This window comes from Herpailurus yagouaroundi, unplaced genomic scaffold (genome assembly GCF_014898765.1).
Source record: "Herpailurus yagouaroundi ecotype Mexico unplaced genomic scaffold, PumYag 77, whole genome shotgun sequence".
NCBI classification, from domain to species: domain Eukaryota; kingdom Metazoa; phylum Chordata; class Mammalia; order Carnivora; family Felidae; genus Herpailurus; species Herpailurus yagouaroundi.
In genome coordinates, this window is record NW_024412388.1 from 64,597,094 (window position 1) to 64,619,822 (window position 22,729).

The 22,729-nt window shown below is 36.9% G+C and overlaps 1 long non-coding RNA gene across 1 annotated transcript in view; it reads right to left on the reverse strand.

Moving 5' to 3' along the window:
* The window catches only part of LOC121027337 (uncharacterized), a 40,208-nt gene that overhangs the window by 1,126 nt on the left and 16,353 nt on the right, over window positions 1–22,729 (reverse strand). Inside the window, exon 3 of the long non-coding RNA XR_005788669.1 lies at window positions 801–863. This is a non-coding gene — a long non-coding RNA (uncharacterized LOC121027337). The remainder of the gene's footprint in view (window positions 1–800; window positions 864–22,729) is intronic.

A 22,729-nucleotide genomic window follows, 5' to 3' on the forward strand; every position in this document is an offset into this window, starting at 1 on the left:
CATTGGCATATGAGCTTGTTCAGGGAAAAGGGACTTAATATGCCATATTTGGTTGTCCATACCAAAATGACATAAAGTATATTCCCCTGGAGAGAGGCCCTTCATACTTTTTTTCTCTTTAGCTCCCAACATTTTTCTTCCCCTCTTAATACTTTCTATTTTTGCACATTATTTTCTTTAAGCTATCTAGAAATTCTTTTCCCTTAATGCAAACAGAATTTCACATCCTAAAGTTCTTTCTCACCTAATAGGAAACTATTTGCTGTCTTGGGAAAAATGCTTTGCATGTTAGCATATAAATTTTCTTAGTTTGTCCATTGAGAGAGATTAGTTGAGACTCTAAAAACAAAATAATTAGAGAAGAGAAGCAGCCAGTGTTTGCCTTCTTCCAGATCAATGTGAAATTCCTTTTAAGGACAAAAAAAACTATAGCATCTGGTTGATGAATGACATAGGTTGGACATTCTGTTTAAGGGCTGTAACTGGTGATAATATCTGCAGGTCCTTTACAGGATTAAGTTGAGGTTTACTACCCCTGAACCCATGCCTAAAATTGTTGAGTAATACAAATATGCAGTGTGTGTACACCAGCAGCCTCTTACACCATGCATTGTTGAGAGTTCTTGCATCTATCATTGTAAAACTTTGCAAACATACTATTTCTATGCTTATGAAGTCACTTAAAAATCTATGTAATCTTCCAAAATAATTTTCCTCCACATGCCTACATTTCCCCAGAAGTGTAACAGATACAATTCAATTCACTTAGAATGGTTTTCCATCTTTAGTGCCAGTCTTACCTCAAATTAAAATGGCTTGTCCAAGACATATTTTGGTGACGCTGATTATAGTGGTTTTCATCTCTAGTAAAAAAAAGAAAAAGGACATACTCTATAATGTTTGATAGATAAAAGGGCATTAATGTTGGATGAGGACATTAATGTCATGCAAATGGATCTGTGGATCATGCAGAGCTGTGAGTGGCTGTTCAATATGGAACGATATAAAAAGAAAAAAAGCATTCAACAACACAAACATATGGGTTCAATAAAACCAAATGAAATCTGATAGGAACAAATGTAAAGCAGGGCACTTAGGTTCAGAAAAGACAAGAGCATGACTTTACAGCAGTACTCATGAAAAATATTTGGAGGTTTTAGAGCACTCTAATATGATACATAGCAATTTAAAAGGTCACTGTGCCCTAAGATGCATAGAAAAGTCCAAGAAGAGATAGCAAGGTTCAGAATTGATCAGACCATTTCTGGAAGTATTTTTAAAACTTGTTTTAATCCTTAATAAGAAATTGCAAGCATTTCCCCAATGTCATTAAATTATCTTAAAACACTTTTAATAGCTATATTGTGCCATAATCTATTTAACCATTCCCCCATTGCCATTTTTTTCTATACGAACAGGTTTATTCAAGAGTTTTTGGGCACTTCTCTGATTTTTTTTTTTCTTCTAGTGTACCAATGTACTGAGGTGCCTGCTTCCTCACACCCTTGCCAGAATTTTGTGTTGTTTCTTCCATCTTTGCCAATTTCACATATGCCAAAAATGGTATCTTGCTTTAATTGGCATCCAGTTGATTACTATGGAAATTAAACATTTTTGCATATTTTTTGGAAATTTATATTTCTTCTTTCATGAATTAGTTCTTCCAATATATTGCCCATTATTTATGGCAGTGGGAGTCACAATACTTTAAAGATACAGAAAAATGAGAATTCATTCAAAAGAAAGGGAACAAGTTAAGAGCAACCAGGATCACGAGAGAACTGGAAGTCATGTTGCACCAGCGACTGGAAACAGCTAGCTTGGTGGAAGTTTTCAGGAAGAACAAAATTCAAACATTTGAAAGGCATTAATTCAGGTATAAAATTCATTTTAAAATGAGTCAAATTGCAGATTTTATCTCAGAAGGACATTCAGAAAAAAATCCAGAATTAGAGTGTAGGTTTTTAGAATGAGTAAATTTGTAGAAAGTTTTCACAGACCAAGACCACCTACTTGTTCAGTATTTTATGTAATTAGACAGAAAGTGGAACTCCTTTGCCCCCAAGGTCTCCTCCAAAGCACATGTTCTGTCAAATGGAATGCAACTCCATGTGGGAAAGCAAGATTTGACATGAGCGCTCTTAAAAAAATTAGCCTAAAATGGTTGTGCTATGGGGGCTCCTTGCCTTAGCAGCAGCATATTCACATACCATCTCTTAAAACAAGTTATTTCTAATAATGGCAAATGTCACCAAATTCATGTTCCTAAACTTTGCTGGTAGGTGCCCACAAGTACACGCCACAACCCCCAACCCCAACTCTACCACTGTTTATTGCTGACTTCATTCTTGAAATGCTTCACAAAGACCTGTAACTTCCTTCGCTTCCCAGTGGGGGAAATTGTTCACATTTCACACATTCATATTTTTATATACTTGCTATTGTGCTATGTCTTTGAAATGTAATGACTCAAGAAAATTACTTTTGATATCATGGCATTCCTCATGTTGGTAATTTATGATAATAGATGTCACTGTAGATTTAAGAGTCATTTATATTGTCCACCTTTTCCTATTTCTGCTAGATTAAATAAATTCTTCATACCGAGTTTTGCCACATTTTTCAGGTTTCTAGTCTGTATCACTCACTTTCAGTATATTTATAATCCTTTTATCTGGTCTTTGTAGTTTCAAAAATGGTGCCTTGGATATTTTATGTTTTGAGCAATCAATGCCCTTTTCAAATTGCCCTCTTAAGGTTTTTGTAAAATAATATTCTCTATAATATAACTTTAAATTACCTATCTTTTTCTTTACTAGACCTAATCCAAGAAGACTAATTGAACATTAAACATTTTAATCATCCCACACTGTCGAACCTGTCTTCTCATTATTGAGAATTGGATGGGCCATGAGCTTAATTGTGTTCCTGGCAATGTAAGTAGACTGGAAGCTTCATAATATGATTAGTATATAACTATAGAATTAGTCCTGGTATTTATTAATACTACACAAATATACATTGAATATAACCAAATGCATGGTGCTTCATTAGTGCTTTGGAGAATACAGAGATGAGTAGGCTGTAGTACTTATCTTTATGAAGTTTACCAAAAAATAGAAGAATAAATCAAAATTCCAAATAACCAAGATAACCCAAAATAAGTTAATGGCCACAAAAATGATGCAAATGAGAATGTTGCATATGATACGGAAGTAAAAGAAGTATAAGGAAATGATTCAAATATAAAAATTGTCATTACATTATATGTGCAAGTAATGTTCAGATATACCTACAGGGTGATTCTTACTCTTAGGATGACCCAACACACAGTGAATCTCAGGAAGTGCATCTTGAACTTCTATTAGCAATGCCTTAAAGAAATGGTTAATACAGGAGACAGCCACCAAGACAAAAAGATGCTTTCATCTAACACAACATGAGGCTTCCTGACAGAAGTATCTTATAGAAGAGCAATGTTTACTTGAAAATTTAGGAGTTATTCAAAATGCTAAAACTCTTCTATCTGCTCTGAAATCTGCTAGGGGACCCCAGGGTTCAGTCAAGGTACTATTTTTAAATGTATTCATTGAACAAACAATACCTTTCAAAGACATTTCAAAGTAAGCTGTGAATTAAAATAGCATAGGATGTGGAACCAATGTAAGTGTAAATATGGATTCGTTTTATCCCTTTTATCCGTATAGATCAATTAGTCTTGTATTATTATTCTTGATATGCATTCACTCTCCGCTTTAGTAGTTACCATGAATGTGAATTACCCTGATTAGGTTTTTTTTCTTATGATGGTTTCATCTATACTTATCTACTGAGCTTAAATGAAAATTTTCTAATGTAATGATAGCTATATGCATATAACTGGAGACTTAAGCAGGGCTAAGAAACAGACTGAGAAAGTAAAAATCATAATATGCACCTGTCCTGACTTTCACTTGCTATCTACAACTTCCAAAGAAAATCTAATAGAGGAGTCACACTTATGTGGTTAAGTGGCTTTTGTGACCTGAATAACCTACTTCTGTCTTCCTGGAAGTGACTAATCCTGTGTGGTAGGTGAGTTATTCTGAGCGGAGAATGAGTAAAGAGAGAGGAGATAGCTAGTTGTAAGATTATTATCTTCCTTGTCTCTTCTCAGTCTCTGTTGAAATCTTATGTTCTTTCCAAAAGGTTCTTCTTCTACATTATATATTAGGTTGAAAAGGCTACTCAATGATCTCATGAGCTATGGTTATTGAGTCCAGAAAAAGATCCACATATGCTTGGTCAATTGATTTTCATAAGGATGCCAAAGTTATCCAATGGAAAAAGAATAGTCTTTTCAACATATGGTGCTGAAACAACTGAGTATCTATATGGAAAAAGATAATAATAATAATTTTAACTCTTACCTCACATATAGAATAATTGACCTGAGATGTATGATTGATCTAAGTATAAAAGAACAATAAAAATTCTAGAACAAAACAAAGTATAAAATCTTCATCACTTTGAATTAGACAAAAATTCCCTAGGATACAAAAAGCAAAAATCATTTTAAAAGAAAAATATTATAAAGAAGGAATTTAATGAATTAAAAATGTTTTGGAAGATACTGTTAAGGAAATGAAAATACAACCCACAGACAGAAGAAAATATTTGTAATATGCATAGCTGACAAAGGATTTGTATCCTGAAGATATAAAGAACTTTTACAACTCAATAAGATAAACATCTCAATTTAAAATGGGCAATTTGAACATATGCTTCACAAAGGAAGATACATAAATGGCGAATAAGCACATGAAAAGATGCTGATCATCACAGTGAACAGGAAATATAAATTAAAACAGGCATAAGGGATTCACTGGGTGGAAAAATTCAACACAGTCCCTGCCTTTATGAAGTTTACAGTATAACAATGGGATAGTGCTGGGAAAGGAAAAAATACAGGTCATTTGGAGGTGATGACAGAGGAGATCCTTACACAGACAGGTTGGACAAGGGAATTATCAAGGCAGGCTTCCTGGTGAAAGTGAATTTAAGCTGAGATCAGAGGATCAGTGGAAGCAGATTGAGCAAAGGACGTATGAAGTAGATAAGCATGGACAGGAACAGTATAATATAGAAAATCATGAAAAGAGGAAGCACGACAAGTTCAAAAATCTAGATGTTTACTTACTATGGCTGCCTTGAGAAAAACAATAAGGTGAGAAGTGGAAAGTGGTGGTTAGAGATAAATAAGCAACTTAATAAGTCTTACAGGCTATCATAAGGATTTTTATTATAAGAGCAATCCATGGAAAACATAGAAAGGTTTTAAACAAAGACAGATATCTGACTTGCTTTTTTAAAAAAATTTTTTTAATGTTTTTTTATTTATTTTTGAGACAGAGAGAGAGAGAGCATGAGCAGCGGAAGGGCAGAGAGAGGAAGACACAGAATCTGAAGCAGGCTCCAGGCTCTGAGCTGCCAGGACAGAGCCCGACGCAGGGCTTGAACTCACAGACTCGAGATCATGACCTGAGCCAAAGTCAGCCCACTTAACCGACTGAGCCACCCAGGCACCCCTGACTTGCTTTTTAAAAGGATTGCAGAGAAAAGAGGAAAATCAAGAATAATTCACCAATAACTTCAACAGTTGAGCAGATATCGATACCACTATTTATGATAGGAAATATAGTAGAAGAAGCTATTAGAGATTGAATCCTAGACATAATCAGTTTGAGGTATGTATAGGACATTGAAATGAAGTTTTACATATGAAGCTCAGGAGAAAGGTCTAGTCTAGAGATACAAATTTGGGAGTCATCCGTATAATAGAGAATAGGATGTGATAAGTGCTATGATAAGAATATGTATAGAATATTATAAAGGCCTAAAGACCATCTGTATTAATTATCTGTTGCTGTGTTACAAATTATCACAAACTCGATTACTTCAAACAACACACATTTATTATATCACAATTTCTGTGAGTCAGGAATATACGCTTGGCTTATCTGGTACCTCTTCTTTAGAGTTTCTCACAAAGCTGCAATCAAGTCTTGACTACGACATATACCTCTTCTGAACGTTCAGCTGGGGAAGGATATACTTCCAAGTTCATGTGGTTGTTGGCTAGATTCAGTTGCTTGATGGCTGTAAGCTGGAGGCTGTTCTTAGTCCCTTGTCATGTGGGCCTCTCTATAGGGCAGCTCACCAACATGGCAGCTTGCTTTATCAAAGCCGCCAAAAAAGAGAGTCTGCTATCAAAAGTTATAATCTCTTCTAATTTAATCATGGACATGACATCACCTCAACGTTGAGGTATTCTATTGGTTAGAAGCAAGTTCCCAAAGCCATGAATACCAATAGTCAGGATCATTACAGAGTACCCATAAGCTATCTACCTCTCCATCTCTACCTAGAAGTGGTAAAAAAAAAAAAAAAAAAAAAAAGCTTCCACATGAAAGTGACACATAAACATGAGAGAAGATATGTGAATTCTACATAGTATAAAAAAGAAAGGGCAGATTGGTGATGCCTCAATTTCTCATCTTGATATCGATTAGCCAAAAATTTCCATATTTTTCTATGTCAGGATTGTTCATGGATCAAATGACCGAAATACAGAAAGTTGTACTAAATCTAGTATAAATCTGAAAGAATCGGGGAGCCTGGGTTGCTCAGTTGGTTCAGCGTCCAGCTTCGGCTCAGGTCATGATCTCACAGTTCGTGAGTTTGAGCCCCGTGTCCAGCTCTGTGCTGATAGCTCAGAGCCTGGAGCCTGCTTCAGATTCTGTCTCCTTCTCTCTCTGCCCCTCTCCCCTCATGTTCTGTCTCTCTCTCTGTCAAAAATAAATAAACATTAAAAAGAAAAAAAGAAAGAAAGAAAGAATACAGCCAAAAATAATCCCATGGATTTGCCTTTACCAAACAACAACAAAAACAAAAACAAACAAAAAAAAAAAACCAGAAGGGGAAAGCTTTTAAAAAGTTATCGTGTGGGGCGCCTGGGTGGCCCAGTCGTTAAGCGTCCGACTTCAGCCAGGTCATGATCTCGCGCTCCGTGAGTTCGAGCCCCGTGTCGGGCTCTGGGCTGATGGCTCGGAGCCTGGAGCCTGTTTCCGATTCTGTGTCTCCCTCTCTCTCTGCCCCTCCCCCGTTCATGCTCTGTCTCTGTCCCCAAAATAAATAAACGTTGAAAAAAAAAATTAAAAAAAAAAAAAGAAGTTATCGTGTTAACACATGTACAGAATGGAGAAAAGATCGTTACATATTTAGAATGGAGTTCTGGTAGTAAAAAGCGTAACAGGGTGCATAGGTCAAAATGAAGGAATATTAATTCAGTCATTATCAAGAGTTAGTTAAGGGAGTAAAATCTGTTTCTAAGTATACATTGTTATTTGGCTTCCCAAACTGGAACAAATACATTGGGAACTGAGAATCCCAGACACATTGGCACTGGATAGATTCTGAGATGCTGGAAGGAGGACAGAAACATGAGAAATGCAGTCAAGTTTTTAAAATTGATGTGATGTTAGGAATACTGTTTCCAGAAATGCATGAGCCACAGGCTAGAAAAAAAGAAAAAGAAAAAAAAAGCTGAAATCGCAGTTTAAATTAGGGTGAAGCATGCATCACAAACATTAAGTGTATAGAGGAGAAATTACAAGATCTCACAAAAAGACAAAAAACTTTTGTATTTGATATTCTGAATGAACAATGTTTATTGGGTAATCATTTATAATTTACTCATTTAATATATATTTATTAGGTGACAGTTGAAAATTTAAGTAAAAACATTTTGGAACTTTTTTTTAAGTGGGAAACTATAATATTTCAAATTAACACTCAGGCCTGGTGCTAGGTTATCTCTCACAGCTGGAATGTGGCAAAGGAATGGAGAAAAAATAAAATAAAGAGCTTTCTGATCTATACCACCTATAGCTAAAATGAAGTTGATATTTCCTCTCTGGCTCTAATGACAGAAAATATTCTTGACTTGGGGATACAAAGTGACAATTCAGAACCCTTGATAGAAAGAAGAAAGTTAAATTTAGAATATATTCTAACTAATAATTTCAGAAACTTTTTTGATTATGATCTTTCTCAATGGAAAATGTTGGTGAATGATATAACTATGGAGGTGAATAAGAAATAAGATAGCCAACTAAAAGACAAGTAAATAATCTCAGGTGTAATATTGGTTCTCTTATTATACTCTAGATTAACGTGGTACCTGTTATTTTCTTTTCCCAACACACATTCTTTTCTTTGTCTTCTTTCTTCATCTAGAAACCGCACCATGATCATAAGGGTGAGCCTATAATTCATGATGGGTCAAACTTTGGACCATACCATCTTGCCCATGGTAATTGGTTTGGAATGGGTATCTACCCAAGAAAGGTCAATCAGATCTCATTCCTGTGATTGAAATATAGATTCTGGAAGAAAGGAATTGACTCTTCCCAGTGATATAGCTATGAAAGTAGACCGGTAGCCTATTTGGCCAATAACGATCTTCCCTTCAGTTGGAAAAATGCCCCTGCTGCATAGAAGTGAAGAGACAAAAAGCTAGCTGGTGATATTTTGAACCCTCAAAAAATCATGAATAATGCTTATTCTAGTATGTTTTTCTCAATTATATGAGCAATAAATGCCCCTTTTCTTTTTTGTTTCATAAAAACCATCTAAAACCTGAATTTTACTATTTTATTTGCTGTCAGAAGAATCTAGACTAATAAAATCTACCAACAATATGTTTTGAAAGATACTATCTACTATATTGCACTTATTACATGAAAAGTATTTGTTTTATATTTTTAATAACTGAGAAATTTTACATCTATTCTAAATTTCTAATCAGGATGAGAAAACTACAATTATTAATTGAGTGGACAGAGAGAAAGATATTTAATGCTTTGCTAACTTTTGAAAACTAATCAAAGATAAACATAAGGCTTCTGTGAAGTTTTGCAAAATATGACAATGATTTGGGACCTACATGACTATCTTCAGAGTGCCCTAGATTCCAGAGACTCCATTGTGGAAACTGTGCTCACAAAGACAAATCTTCCTTATAGTACTTACAACATAATAATGTAACTCATGGCTTGCATGCCGTTCTCCCCTATTAGACATTGAAATTTTTGTAGGTAAGAATAGGGGTACACAGGGGCGCCTGGGTGGCTCAGTTGGTTGAGCGTCTGACTTCAGCTCAGGTCATGGTCTCACAGTCCGTGGGTTCGAGCCTGGCATCTGGCTCTGTGCTGACAACTCAGAGCCTGGAGCCTATTTGGATTCTGTGTCTCCCTCTCTCTCTGCCCCTCCCCTGTTCATGCTCTGTCTCTTTCTGTCTCAAAAATAAATAAAAACAAAAGAATAGGGGTACAGAAACTGCTAGATGTTTTCTATATTTATTTTTCCATTTTTTTTTCTTTTTTTGTGGTGACAGAGCCTCTAGGTTTTGGCTGGCCATTTGGCCATGCACCTTTGCCAGTGAGTATGGTCAAATTATTAAGTTTTGGTCAATGAGGTGTAAGCCTGAGTGTTGTGTAAGCTTGAGGCTGCAACCTTACAAAATGGCTGATAGTTTTCTGATTTCATTTAAGGAGTGAACATCCTATCCCTCACTGTTTACAGCTAAAAATCCCTAGTCAAAAAAATAAATGAACTATCTGAGATCTTTGAAAAGTAAATATTAGCAGTCAGACTGGAGACAGAAACAAAAATGTGAAGAATATTCCATATAGCAGTGGATTCCTTATTTGTTTTTCTCCTTGTATCTCTTGGATTACACTCTAGGTGTCCTAAATCCTAGAACAGTGCATTACGCATGAACAGAAAAATTGCCTCCCAAAATTCTCTCTCTCTCTCTCTCTAATAAGAAGGCTATAAAGATAGCCTTCTATGGGATGGAGCCTCAGTAATGAAGCTGCATCCCTACAATAGTGGTGGCAGGAATAGAAATGGCACCTAAAGCTCTTCTCTGAATTCTCCACTTCAAGGTAGACCCAGTAGGGGGAAGTGCTGAGCAAACAGGGAGGTTAAGGCCTGGATTTATGGACACAGCATCAGAAAAGTGTGCTTCTGAGAGCCAGAGTTATGGGAGAAATCACAGGGAGTAAGGAAGTGAGGAAAGGAGTCCCTTAAATCTGTGTATGAAAAGTGGCGTCTACAAAACCCCACAACCTAACATCATACTGAATGGTGAAAGACTGAATGACTTTCTGCCAATGCTTGGCAACAAGGCAAGGATGTCTGCTTTCACCATTCGTATTTGTCACTATACTGGAAGTTCTGTTCAACATGATAGGGCAAGAAACAGAAATAAAAAGCAAATGATGGGCACAAAAGTCTCCCTATTCTTAGATGACAGAATTTTTCACATAGAAAATCCCAACAAATCTACAAAAAAAATTCTAGTCTTAGAGATTTTAGAAAAATTGCAGGAAAAGTGATCAATATACAAAAGCCAATTGTATTGGGATACATTGACAATGAATAATTGGAAACTTAAAAAACTCCATTTATAAATTTATAATAGCTATATGAATAAGAAATATTTAGGCGTAAATTTTGTAGAGACAATACTTTATGGGTCTCTCACATTCCTGATGTCTTTCTTGTAAGCAAGGCACTGGCTGCTCTTTGTTCCAAACTACCCTTTCAACATTTATATAGTTAAAGAAACATAAATAAAAATCTCAACAGGATATTTTTGTGGATCTAGACAAGCTGACTCTAACATGTTATGGAAAAGCAAAGGAAATAAAATAACTTAAATAATTTGAAAACATGAGAACAGAGTTGAAGGACTCAAACCACCCAATTTTAAGACTTACTATAAAGCTACAGTAATGAGAACAGTGTGGTAAAAGGATAGAAACATAGATCAATGGGACAGAATTAAGAGTCTAAAAATAAACCCACATAAGTATTTTCAATTGAATTTTGTCCAAGGTACAAAGGCAATTTAATAAGGAAAGGATAGTCATTTCAATCAATGGTGCTGGAACAATTGGACATCACTAAGCAAATCAAAACAAAGAACCTAGATATTCCTCAAGCAAAAGTTAAATTCAAAATAGGTCATAGACTTTAACCAATAAAACTTTTAGAAGAAACTCTATATGATCTTGGATTGAGCAAAGAATTCTTACATATATGACACCAGAAGCACAATCCACAAATGAAAAATTGAAAAATTGGACTTCATAAAAATTGAAAATGTTTGATATGGGAAAAACACTCCTGAGGGAATTGGGGGAAAAAAGAGCTATAGCTAGGGGAAATTTTTTTTTTAACATTTATTCATTTTTGAGAGTGAGACAGAGCATGAGCGGGGGAGGGGCAGAGAGAGAGGGAGACACAGAATCTGAAGCAGGCTCCAGGCTCTGAGCTGTCAGCACAGAGCCTGACGTGGGGCTAGAATTCACGGACCGTGAGATCATGACGTGAGCTGCAGTCGGACACTTAACCGACTGAGCCATCCAGGCACCTCTCAGGAAAAATATTTGGATATCACATATCTAACAAAGGATTTTTACATAAAACTGTCTTAGTCAGCTTGGGTTGCAATAACAAAGAACCACAAACAGATTGGCTTAAATAACACACATTTATTTCTCACATTTCTGAAGGCTGGGAAGTCCAGGAGCAAGGTGCTGGCCAATTTGGTGTTTGGTGAGAGCCCTCCTCCTAGATTGCAGATGACTATCTTCCTGCTGTGTGGTCATGTGATGGAGGGAGAGAGAGCAAGAGAGAGCATGCCCTCAATGGTTTCTCCCCCCCTTCTCCTCCTTTTTTAATGCTTATTTAATTTGAGAGAGAGAGGGAAAGAGAAAGAGAGCATGAGCTGGGGAGGGGCAGAGAGAGAGGGAGAAAGAGAATCCCAAGCAGAGTCTGAGCTGTCAACATGGAGCCCAACATGGGACTGAATCTCACAAACCATGAGATCATGACCTGAGCCCAAATCAAGAGTCAGACACTTAACCAACTGAGCCACCCAGGTGCTCCCCTCAATGGTTTCTTCTTAATAAGGGTACTTACCCCATCTGAAGAGCCCCACCCTCATAAGTGATGAATCATGGGAATCTACCCCAAAACCAAAAGCACACTCTATACACTGTATGTTAGTCAACTTGACAATAAATTATATTAAATTAATTAATTAAATAAACAAGCAAACATAAAAAGGAAAGCCCTACCATCATGATCTCATCTAAATCTGGTTACCTCCCAAAGGCCCCATCTCTTAATACATCACATTGCGTTAGGGGTTCAATATATGAATTTTCAGACAAAAACATTCAGTCCATAGCAAGACTATATAAAGTCTTCTCAAATCTCAGAGCACCTGGGTATCAGTCAGTTAAGTGGCCAACTCTCCATTTTGGCTCAGGTCATGATCTTACAGTCTGTGAGTTTGAGCCCCATGTTGGGCTCTGCTGTATCAGTGTGGAGCCTACTTGGAATTGTCTCTCCCTCTCTCTCTGCCCCTACCCAACTCATACTCTCTCTCAAAATAAATAAACTTAAAAAAAAAAAGTTCTCAAATCTCAATAATGAGAAACAAAACAATTCAATATAAAAATGGGCAAAAGAGTTGGGCCGTTAATTAGGATTCTGGGGGGAGGTTAGTCCTTTTTCCTAAGGCCTTGACTAATTGGATGAGACCCACCCACATTATGGAGAGTAATCTGCTTTATTCAAAGTCTACTGATTTTTTTTTTTTAATGTTTATTTTTGAGACAGAGAGAGACAGAGCATGAATGGGGGAGGAGCAGAGAGAGAGGGAGACACAGAATCGGAAGCAGGCTCCAGGCTCTGAGCCATCAGCCCAGAGCCTGACGCGGGGCTCGAACTCACGAACCATGAGATCGTGACTGAGCTGAAGTCGGATGCTCAACCGACTGAGCCACCCAGGCGCCCCCGAAGTCTACTGATTTTAATGTTAATCTCATCTTAAAATTATCTTCATAGCAACATTCAGATGTGTTTGACCAAATATATAGATACTGCGGCCTAAGTTGACATATAAAATTAACCACATAACTAACCACATTTCATTAACCAATAAAAATATGTAGATTGAAATAAATACTTCAGACAATGGTCAGCAATGTTAGTCATTAGGGGTATACAAATTAAAACCATATTGAAATACCACCACATACATACCTATTAAGATGGCTTAAAAAACAAAAACAAGCAAACAAAAAAAGCAAAGCAGCAAAGACAACAAAATATCACAATATTACATGCTGATGAAGATGTGTAGCAATCTGAATGCTCATGCATTATAGAAAAGAATGTAAAATGGGACAGTCATACTGGAAACAGGGAGTTTCTTATAATGTTAAGCATATATACACTTGCCCAATGACCCAGCAATCCTACTCCTATGTTCAGAACAAAATCTTGTACATGAATATTTTTATCAATATTATTCATAATCACCCAAACTTGAAATGGCCAAAATGTCCTTCAACAGGTGAACAGATTAATTGTGGTACATCCACACCATGAAATATTCTCAGAAATTTAAAAAAATATGAACACAATATGAATGAATCTCAAGTGCATTATGCTATGTGAAAGAAACCAAATAAAAAGTTACTTATCGTATGATTCTGTTTACATGACATTCTTTAAAAGGCAAAAGTGTAGGGATAGAGAATAAATCAGTGGTTCCCAAGGGTTGAGTTTGTCAGGGGGTGTGTGTTAACTACAAAGGAGCAGCATGAAGGAATTTGGGGGGCTGATAGAGCTGTTTTGTGTCCTATTTGTGGCAGTGGTTACACAAACTTATATACATATTAAAACTCAAAACTGGGGGCGCCTGGGTGGCTCAGTTGGTTGAGCGTCCGACTTCAGCTCAGGTCATGATCTCGTGGTCCGTGAGTTCGAGCCCCGCGTCAGGCTCTGTGCTGACCGCTCAGAGCCTGGAACCTGTTTCGGATTCTGTGTCTCCCTCTCTCTCTGACCCTCCCCCATTCATGCTCTGTCTCTCTCTGTCTCAAAAATAAATAAACGTTAAAAAAAATTTAAAAAAAAACCTCAAAACTGTTCACAAAGAGTGAATTTTTTGTGTGTAAACAAAAATAATAATGATGAAGTCTTTCAAAACTAGACAACTGACACTTATCCTTTGTCCCCTCTACTTTGTCCTGGGAACATGAATATGAACTTGAACTATGACAACATGGATGGTGAAAAAATTACCTGGAAATCAGCAACATACTAGCCCTATACTGGGAGGTCTGTTACTTGAAGGTTTTCCATCGGTAGCAGTCAAAACTGTTCTAAATAATAATCAATGTCTTTTATTTATGATTCCCCAGGTATCTAGTAACACATACCTATTTAATAAATAAACATTGGACTGGGGCGCCTGGGTGGCGCAGTCGGTTAAGCGGCCGACTTCAGCCAGGTCACGATCTCGCGGTCCGTGAGTTCGAGCCCCGCGTCAGGCTCTGGGCTGATGGCTCGGAGCCTGGAGCCTGTTTCCGATTCTGTGTCTCCCTCTCTCTCTGCCCCTCCCCCGTTCATGCTCTGTCTCTCTCTGTCCCAAAAATAAATAAACGTTAAAAAAAAATTTAAAAAAAAAATAATAAATAAATAAATAAACATTGGACAAAGAAAGATTAACACAATGTTAGCTCTTAATTATCAAAATATTGTATTCCTCAGTTTGGCCAGTTATAAAATATTGTTAGAAGCATTTCACTAACGAGTTGAAAGACAAATTATGTCCAGGATCATTCCTCTTTGGCAAAACAAAGAATTTGATTGAGCCCATCCTGATAAATCAGTCATTGCATCTGTGGATCCACCACACTATATAATCTGCTCAATTTGTTTAAAACCATTCAATCTAAAGCAGTCTGACTCTCCTGGCTCAGGTTCCAGGACTCTGACTGATCAGCTGTGAGTGGAGACAGCTCTCTTCTGAACCTGATTCCAGTCTCACATTCCCTGCGGAGACTTCCCCTGCCCAAATTTTCCTGGACTGTATGACTTAAATGAAAACTCTAGTTTTAGGATCTGTGAGTTCCCAAACTTTCTTGTCTGTTGGAATCTTAGAATCCCTTTTTACACTTACAAAAATAGGCAAAAATTCAGAGTTGCTTTTATTTTGAAATATCCTTTGCCAAATCCTGCGAACCTAATTTACCATCTTCCTATGACTTAAGTTACAAGCACCTCAGATCTAAGCATGTTCTGTAGCAATCCGAACCCACCTTTTAACAATTTCCTTGAAATCCATTTGTCCAGTCAATAAACATAGTTTCCACAGTAAGTTTTTTTCAATCTGGAATTTAAAAGCTGGGTCTGGTTTCATCCTGTCTGGGTATCTACTCTCTTCATCATCACGCACGCGTGTGCGCGCGCACACACACACACAAATCTGTTTCCTCATTTGGAGGTCGAGTATTCTATTTAATTTTTTTATATCCCTGTTTGCATCTACCCAGCCCTAATATTTACGTGGAATTTAGCTCATGGTAAACACTAAATACATTTCTTTTTTTTTTTTTTTTCCAACGTTTATTTATTTTTGGGACAGAGAGAGACAGAGCATGAACGGGCGAGGGGCAGAGAGAGAGGGAGACACAGAATCGGAAACAGGCTCCAGGCTCCGAGCCATCAGCCCAGAGCCCGACGCGGGGCTCGAACTCACGGACCGCGAGATCGTGACCTGGCTGAAGTCGGACGCTTAACCGACTGCGCCACCCAGGCGCCCCTAAATACATTTCTTAAATAAATAACAAAAACTATAATTCAAAAAAAAAAAACTACAAAAAAGAAGCAAATATGGTTGTGGCAAGTAATCAAAGAAAGAGAAGAAGGAAGGGGACATTTTTAGCAACATATCTATCAGTTGTTTGCTCTTCACTGGGCCTTTGGTATGTGCATTAATGGTTCCTCTGGTGCCATAGCTGCCACTGGACTCTAGAGATTAAATCTCTTGTCTGCAATGGATCAAATCCTGATTATGGTTTTGGATCAAAATCAGAGGAGCACTTTGAAGCCTTAAGGCTTCTGAACTCTGACAATACAAGGATGTTGGATCAAAGTGTCACTAGCAGAACACCTATTTCGTATAAAATGAATAAATCCTAGGAAGTTAAAGGTTTTCAGAATTTCTGTGTCTGACTTTTCTGACATTATTTTAAAACTTTGATGTACTTTACTTGGCTCACTTTTAAGAGTCTGTATTCATTTATCACAATGACTCCTTAATGGCATCTTTATGGGAAATTTTAACTCCTGAAGAAAATGACTTTAATATTATTTTTTAAATTGGGAGATTCCCAATAAAAAATGCATTAATTCGGTCAGACAATATGAGTACATACTATAAGTAGGGCAAGGTGTTACAAATAAAAAATGGACCTGTCTTCTGGGAGTTTACCACCTAGTAGTAAAGATAAAATATGTACATCAAATATTACACTTTAAAAAGCATAAGAGGTTCTGATTCCAGCAACGGCATACTAACTTGCACAAGACTAACATTTACTGCCAAGACCAACTGGGAAAACTGGATAAAATATGAACCCCCCCCCCCAAAAAAAAATCTGTTGGATAACACTGGGGAGTCATCAAGGATGCAAGGAACCAAGACCCTTAAAGAAGGGAAATAAAGACATAAGCCAGATATTTATGTCTGCTTTTCCCTTCAAAATATTTGTTGATTTGTAGGCAGCCTCTGAGACACTGAGAAGCTAAGCACACTTTTCAGTAGTCTGTGGAGTTGGGAGTAAAAATTCAAGTTCAAGTCCTACTAAAGAGAAGGAGATAGGGGTGCCCGAGTGACTCATTCGGTTAATTAAGCATCTGATTTCAGCTCAGATCATCATCTCACAGTTTATGCGTTCAGCCCTGTGTTGGGTTCTGTGATGACAGCTCAGAGCCTTGAGTCCATTTTGGATTCTGTGTCTCCCTCTCTCTCTCTGCCCTTCCCCTGTTCGTGCTCTGTCTCTCACTCCTTCAAAAATAAATAAACATTTAAAAAATATCTTAAGAAAAAAAAAGAAGGAGCTATGGTAAACACCTAAGACTTTCAGTTGAGACCCTTAAAGGACCTCTCCATAGATGAAAGCCGAAAAAGAAATAGACCAGCCCACCTGAAACTGGATTCTAATCATCTTGATCTCAAGTTGAATTAAAGTGATTTGGCCCCAGCCTAACTGCTTTCAGGAAAACAAACAAAACAACGAACAAACAAACAACAAAAAACTCTCTTTCAAAGAAAACAATGTGATGCGGAGTCAGATTATTTCTATTTTTTTATATGAGAAACCCAAATATTTTAAAAAGTAAAAAATCTATTAGACAAAGTAGTAGAAGGGATCAACAGGGAAAATAGAAAACAATGGAAAGCAACTTATGGGAAATAAAAGATTGGAGTTATCATATGTAAACAAAAATAATTGTCTAATATATATATTTTAAAAATATATGGCAAGATGAATAAATTTCAGTCAGGAAAGCAGTGGTTAAAAACTTGGGCTCTGGAGGCGCCTGGGTGGCTCAGTCGGCTAAGCGTCCGACTTCAGCTCAGGTCACGATCTCGCAATTCGTGGGTTCGATCCTCGCATCGGGCTCTGTGCTGACAGCTCAGAGCCTGGAGCCTGTTTCAGATTCTGTGTCTCCCTCTCTCTCTGACCCACCCCGTTCATGCTCTATCTCTCTCTCTCTCAAAAATAAATAAATGTTAAAAAAAAAAAAAACAACTTAGGCTCTGGAATCAGAAGTGGTTTCCAAATCCTCATTCCAACCTACTAAGTGCATGATCTTGAGCAGAACACTACTGATAATGAAGCTAGTACTTATCTATCATGTATTGGATACTTACTTTGTGGTAGGCATTGTAGCTAAGAACTTGTCACACCATATCTCATTTAACACCATCAACAACTCAGGGGAATCCAGTGAACACCCACATTGCTGGATGAGGTATCTGAGGCATTTCAGATCTCACTACACAAAGCGTATGACTTTGGGCAAGTTACTTACTCTCCGAAGCCTCACATACAAAGCTAAAATATTTAATTTCTGTAGCTATTGACATGATTAAATGAGTTGATACATATAAAGAACTTGGTCTCTAGTGAGTCTAATGAGCATTCTGCCAATACTATTATTGTTACCTTCCACACTCCCATATGTGAATCATTTATATATGGTATAAAGAAATCAAAACAAAAACACTACCTAGTCAATTATATCCAAGAGATACCACCAAATTGAATTGCTCAGATTAAGGTACTCATTTTGGAGATAGTTGACAATATGTTTCAATTTGGGTTATAAATACAGAACTGAAGATATAAACATTGGGGATGAGGCATCAAGTTAAAGATAAGCAAATAATCCAGTATCACTTTTCAAATATTAGAAATGTCCCTGGATCACCAGTGACACTTAGGCAGACAGGTGTGCCTTCCCCCATGCTTCTTCACCTTTACCTCCATATCCAACTATGTGAGGAAATTCCAGGTGCCATAGCTCTCAGCCCACTTTATAGCCTCTACCATGTTATATCAAGCAACTTAAGCTCAGCTTCCCCATTGAAGACCACACAAATGCAGCCCTGCTTAGTGACTCCTTTTGTTTATCATGCTGGGCATCTATGGTCTCACAACTCCAGAGAGAAGAATCAATGTGGTCACTATTCATTTCCATCTATCATGACACCTCAAAGAGATGTCCTTCACAATGACACCATCCTATTCTAATGCTTTACACAGTGTATTATTTTGTCTTATTAATAATCTGATGATGATAAAAGATGTCCTGAAATTCAGCTTGTGTGTCTGTAGTCCTGCTTTCTGGTAATTCCAATTACATCCAGATGTTTTTCTGCCCTTTCCACCTCCAAACACTCACAAGGGAAAACAAAATCATTCTTACTTTACCTTTTGTTGTTGATGGTGTGCTATTTACAGAAAAGATGCTTAATTCCAGGTTTTCATGTGGTGTCTGGTTCCAAATTCCTAAATTTGTCATAAAAAAATGGAATGGACCACTACACATACCAAAAGTAGCTTTTCCCACTAATGACAAAAGTGAATTAAAGCCCTTTGACTTTTCCTGTGATATATACATGAAAGATATTTTAATAAGAAAATTTAATAATCAAAGACTTCTTCTTCTGACCAAGAAAAGGAAAGGCTGAATTCACCTTTCTTCTTGAATCTGCCAAGAAAATAAAATATGTGAAATGTTTTCAAGATACTGAACACCAGGCAGCAAAGGACAGTAATTTCTGAGAAATGGGCAACAAATGAGGTGTGCTTTATGACTGTCCCAGCTTACTACGTGAGTTTCCAGGCCATTTCTCAGGAAGGGGGAACCCAAATGAATTCTGGTGGTTACCCTGAGTAAAGAGGAGAAGGCTGGGATTCTAGAGAGGCTGAGGTGATAATAGTTGGCGAGACAGAGTACCAGACAGGAGACAAGTACACGGACAGAGAATTCTGTCGATTTGCAGCAGGTTCCCCTAGAGTTTTCAGATGCGTATCAGCACACACATTTGAAGTTAGGTAATTCACTACCTAAAAGAACTGGAGGGAAACAGTTGCCAGGGCTCACACAGAGCCTGGAATATTACCCATTCTTATCAGCAAGTCTGGAAAACCTCATCATTTATAGAGTGCTGAGTATAGTTCTCAGAAAGTTCTCGACTGAGTAGGAAGAATAATTAGTCCTAGCCTTAATACTGCTCTGGTCTCACCTAACAAGTTGTAAGAACAAGTTGAAGAGATTAAACTGCTTCTAAGCAATTTAACTGTGCTCCAAAACAAAGCTCAAGACTATTTATAAAAATACAAAGATATCCAGTTCCCAAAAAAGTAAAATTTACAACATCTGGCATCCAATAAAAAATGACTAAGCATGCAAGGAAGTAGGAAAAATGAAGAAAAATTAATAAACTAAAATCAGTCCAGAATTGACACAAATACTAGAATTAGCAGGCAAGGATATTAAAAATTATTATAATTATTTCAATATGCTCAAAAAAGTTAAATAAAGACATGTAATATATGTAAAAGACTCATTAAATTTTTAGACATGAAAATTGCAATGTATGAGATTAAAAAGATACAGGGTAAAATTAACAGCAGATAAATGAGAAAGGAAAAAACTAGTAAACTTGAAGACATAGAATCTGTACAAACAGAATCTGAAGCAATAGAATCTATCCAAAGTGAAACACAGAGAGAAAACACAAATGACAGGGTGGTCAGGATAGGTCTTATTGAGAAGATGACTTTTAAGCAAAAATTTGAAGAAGGCAACGACATTGATTACCACATGGATATCCATAGGAAGACTATTCCAAGCAGTACTGGAAATCATGAGTCTCCAGATAGTGATTGTAAAGTAGTTAACAGTATTTAACATTTAATAAACACTCAAAAGATGAAAGCTATCATTGCTGCTGCTGCTATTGTCCTTATTAAACACTGATAGTCTGGGGCAGCAGAAGGGGAAGGGAACTCATTTATAGAAGGGCTTCCTTTTGCCAAATACTCATCTAGGCATTTTATATATATATTTGTGTGTGTGTGTGTGTGTGTGTGTGTGTGTGTGTGTGTGTGTATAGTCAGTAACACTGTAATATGAGTAATTCCATTTTATAAATAACAGAGCAGAGCCTTTGAAGAGTTAAGATATTTATGCAAGGTCTCCAAGAGACCAAGACAGAAACATGATTTGACCTCAGGATTCTCTGACTACAAATCTTATATACTTTCCACTACTCCATGTTGCCCATTGTCACACATGAAATCTGGAGACTTGGGAAAGTAAATGGGAAAGTTAAATGTCCCAAGTTCCTATACATCTCTGTGTTTCCAAGGAGTCACAAATTCAAATGAAGCTACCATGATAAGTGATGTGGAAAATTGTGGGAATATAAAATGGTCCAGAGCTATGGAAAGTAGTACGGAAATTCCTCAAAACTTGATCATATAATTTCAGTATGATCCAGCAACTGCATTTCTGGATATATACTCCAAAGAAGAGAAAGAAGAGAGAGACTTAAGTAGAAGTTTGTACAGCCATGTTCATAACAGCATTGTTCACAATAGCTAAAAGGTAAAAGCAACTCAACTGTCCATTGGTGGATGGATGGATAAACAAAATATGGTATATACATGCAATGAAATATTATTCTGTCTCAAAAAGGAACTGAATTTTGACACAAGCTGCAACATGGATGAACCTTGAAGACACGCCAAGTGAAATAAGCCAGCCGCAAAAGAACAAAAATTGTATGATCCCTCTTATATAGGTTCTTAGAGTAATCAAATTCAGAGAAAGAAGAAGTAAATGGTGGTTGCTAAGGGCAGGTAGAAGGAAGATAAGCGCAATAAGTGTTTCACAGATAAGGAGTTTTATATGGGGAATATGAAAAAGTTCTGAAGATGGCTGGTGGTGATGGTTGCCCAACAATGTGAATGTACTTAGTGACACAGTATTATACTTTAAAAAATGGTAAAAATGGTAAATTTTATGCCGTGTATGCTTACCACAAAAAAAAACACACCTTCCAAAACCCAGTAGTCTATTATAACATTTGTGTTCACCCTCACAGATCGGCAGGTATGCTAGAGTTTGTATGGAACTAACTTCGTCTTGGCTCCAGCCGAAAAGAGATCCATTTTTCCTTTCATACTTTTTGGACTAGCAGCTCCCTGGGACATGTTTTTCTTGTGGTGAATGATAAAAGCATAAAGAAATGAGAGTATAAGCACATGATACCTCTTTAAGCCTTGGCTTTGAGCTGGCCCATTCTCACTTCTGCCAACATTTCACTGGACAAAACAAGTTATATGGCTTAAATCCCACATCAATGGAGCAGAGAAATATACTTTGGCTACTCTTGGGGAATATATTGCAAAAATCACATGGCAAAAGGTAGAGCTGTAAATTATAACATACAGAGGGTAAAGAGTTGAGAACGAGAATCCAATCCATACACTGACATAAAGATATGTTTATGTAGTTTTACTTACAAGACATCATGCATATCTAGTTCATAACTGATAAATCACAGAATTGGAAGAACCGGGTTTCTAGCTTTAAAATTGCCAAACACTACAAAGTTTATTAATAAACTTAGATATGAAGAGGAATAAAACATATAGTTTCTTTGACTTTTCATATGAATCTGATTTTTTTCATTTGCTGTTTGCACATATGAGTTTCTCCAGAGACCAACAATACTCGTGAATCAAAATAAACAGTAATACAAATAATTTAGAAAGTAAATAAGAAACACTTCGAATGGATGATTTTAACTTTCCAGAACCTACAAAGATACGTTAGCTATCTTGGGAGAGAAATGATTTTTAAACTCCATATGGCCCTAGATAAGATGGGCCACATAGAGAAAATGGGCTGTATTCTCAAAAGATTATAAAATTAAGGTGCTCCACCCCCATTGAAAGGGCTAATCTTAGAAACTAAGAAAGAAAGAGAGCGAGGAGAGAGAGAAAAGGAAGAAAGAAAGAAAGAAAGAAAGAAAGAGAAAGAAAAAGAAAGAAAAGAAAGACAGAAAAAGAAAAAAGAAGAAAAGGTGGTAGAAACATGACATTTTCTGTTTAAGAAGGGGACTTTTATAAAATGCTTCCATTTGCCCGAGGCCAAACACAAAGAGAATCTCAGATCTGGTGTATTCAAGCCAAACAAGATCTTCTTCAAGCCTGAAATATTTATTTCCCACCTA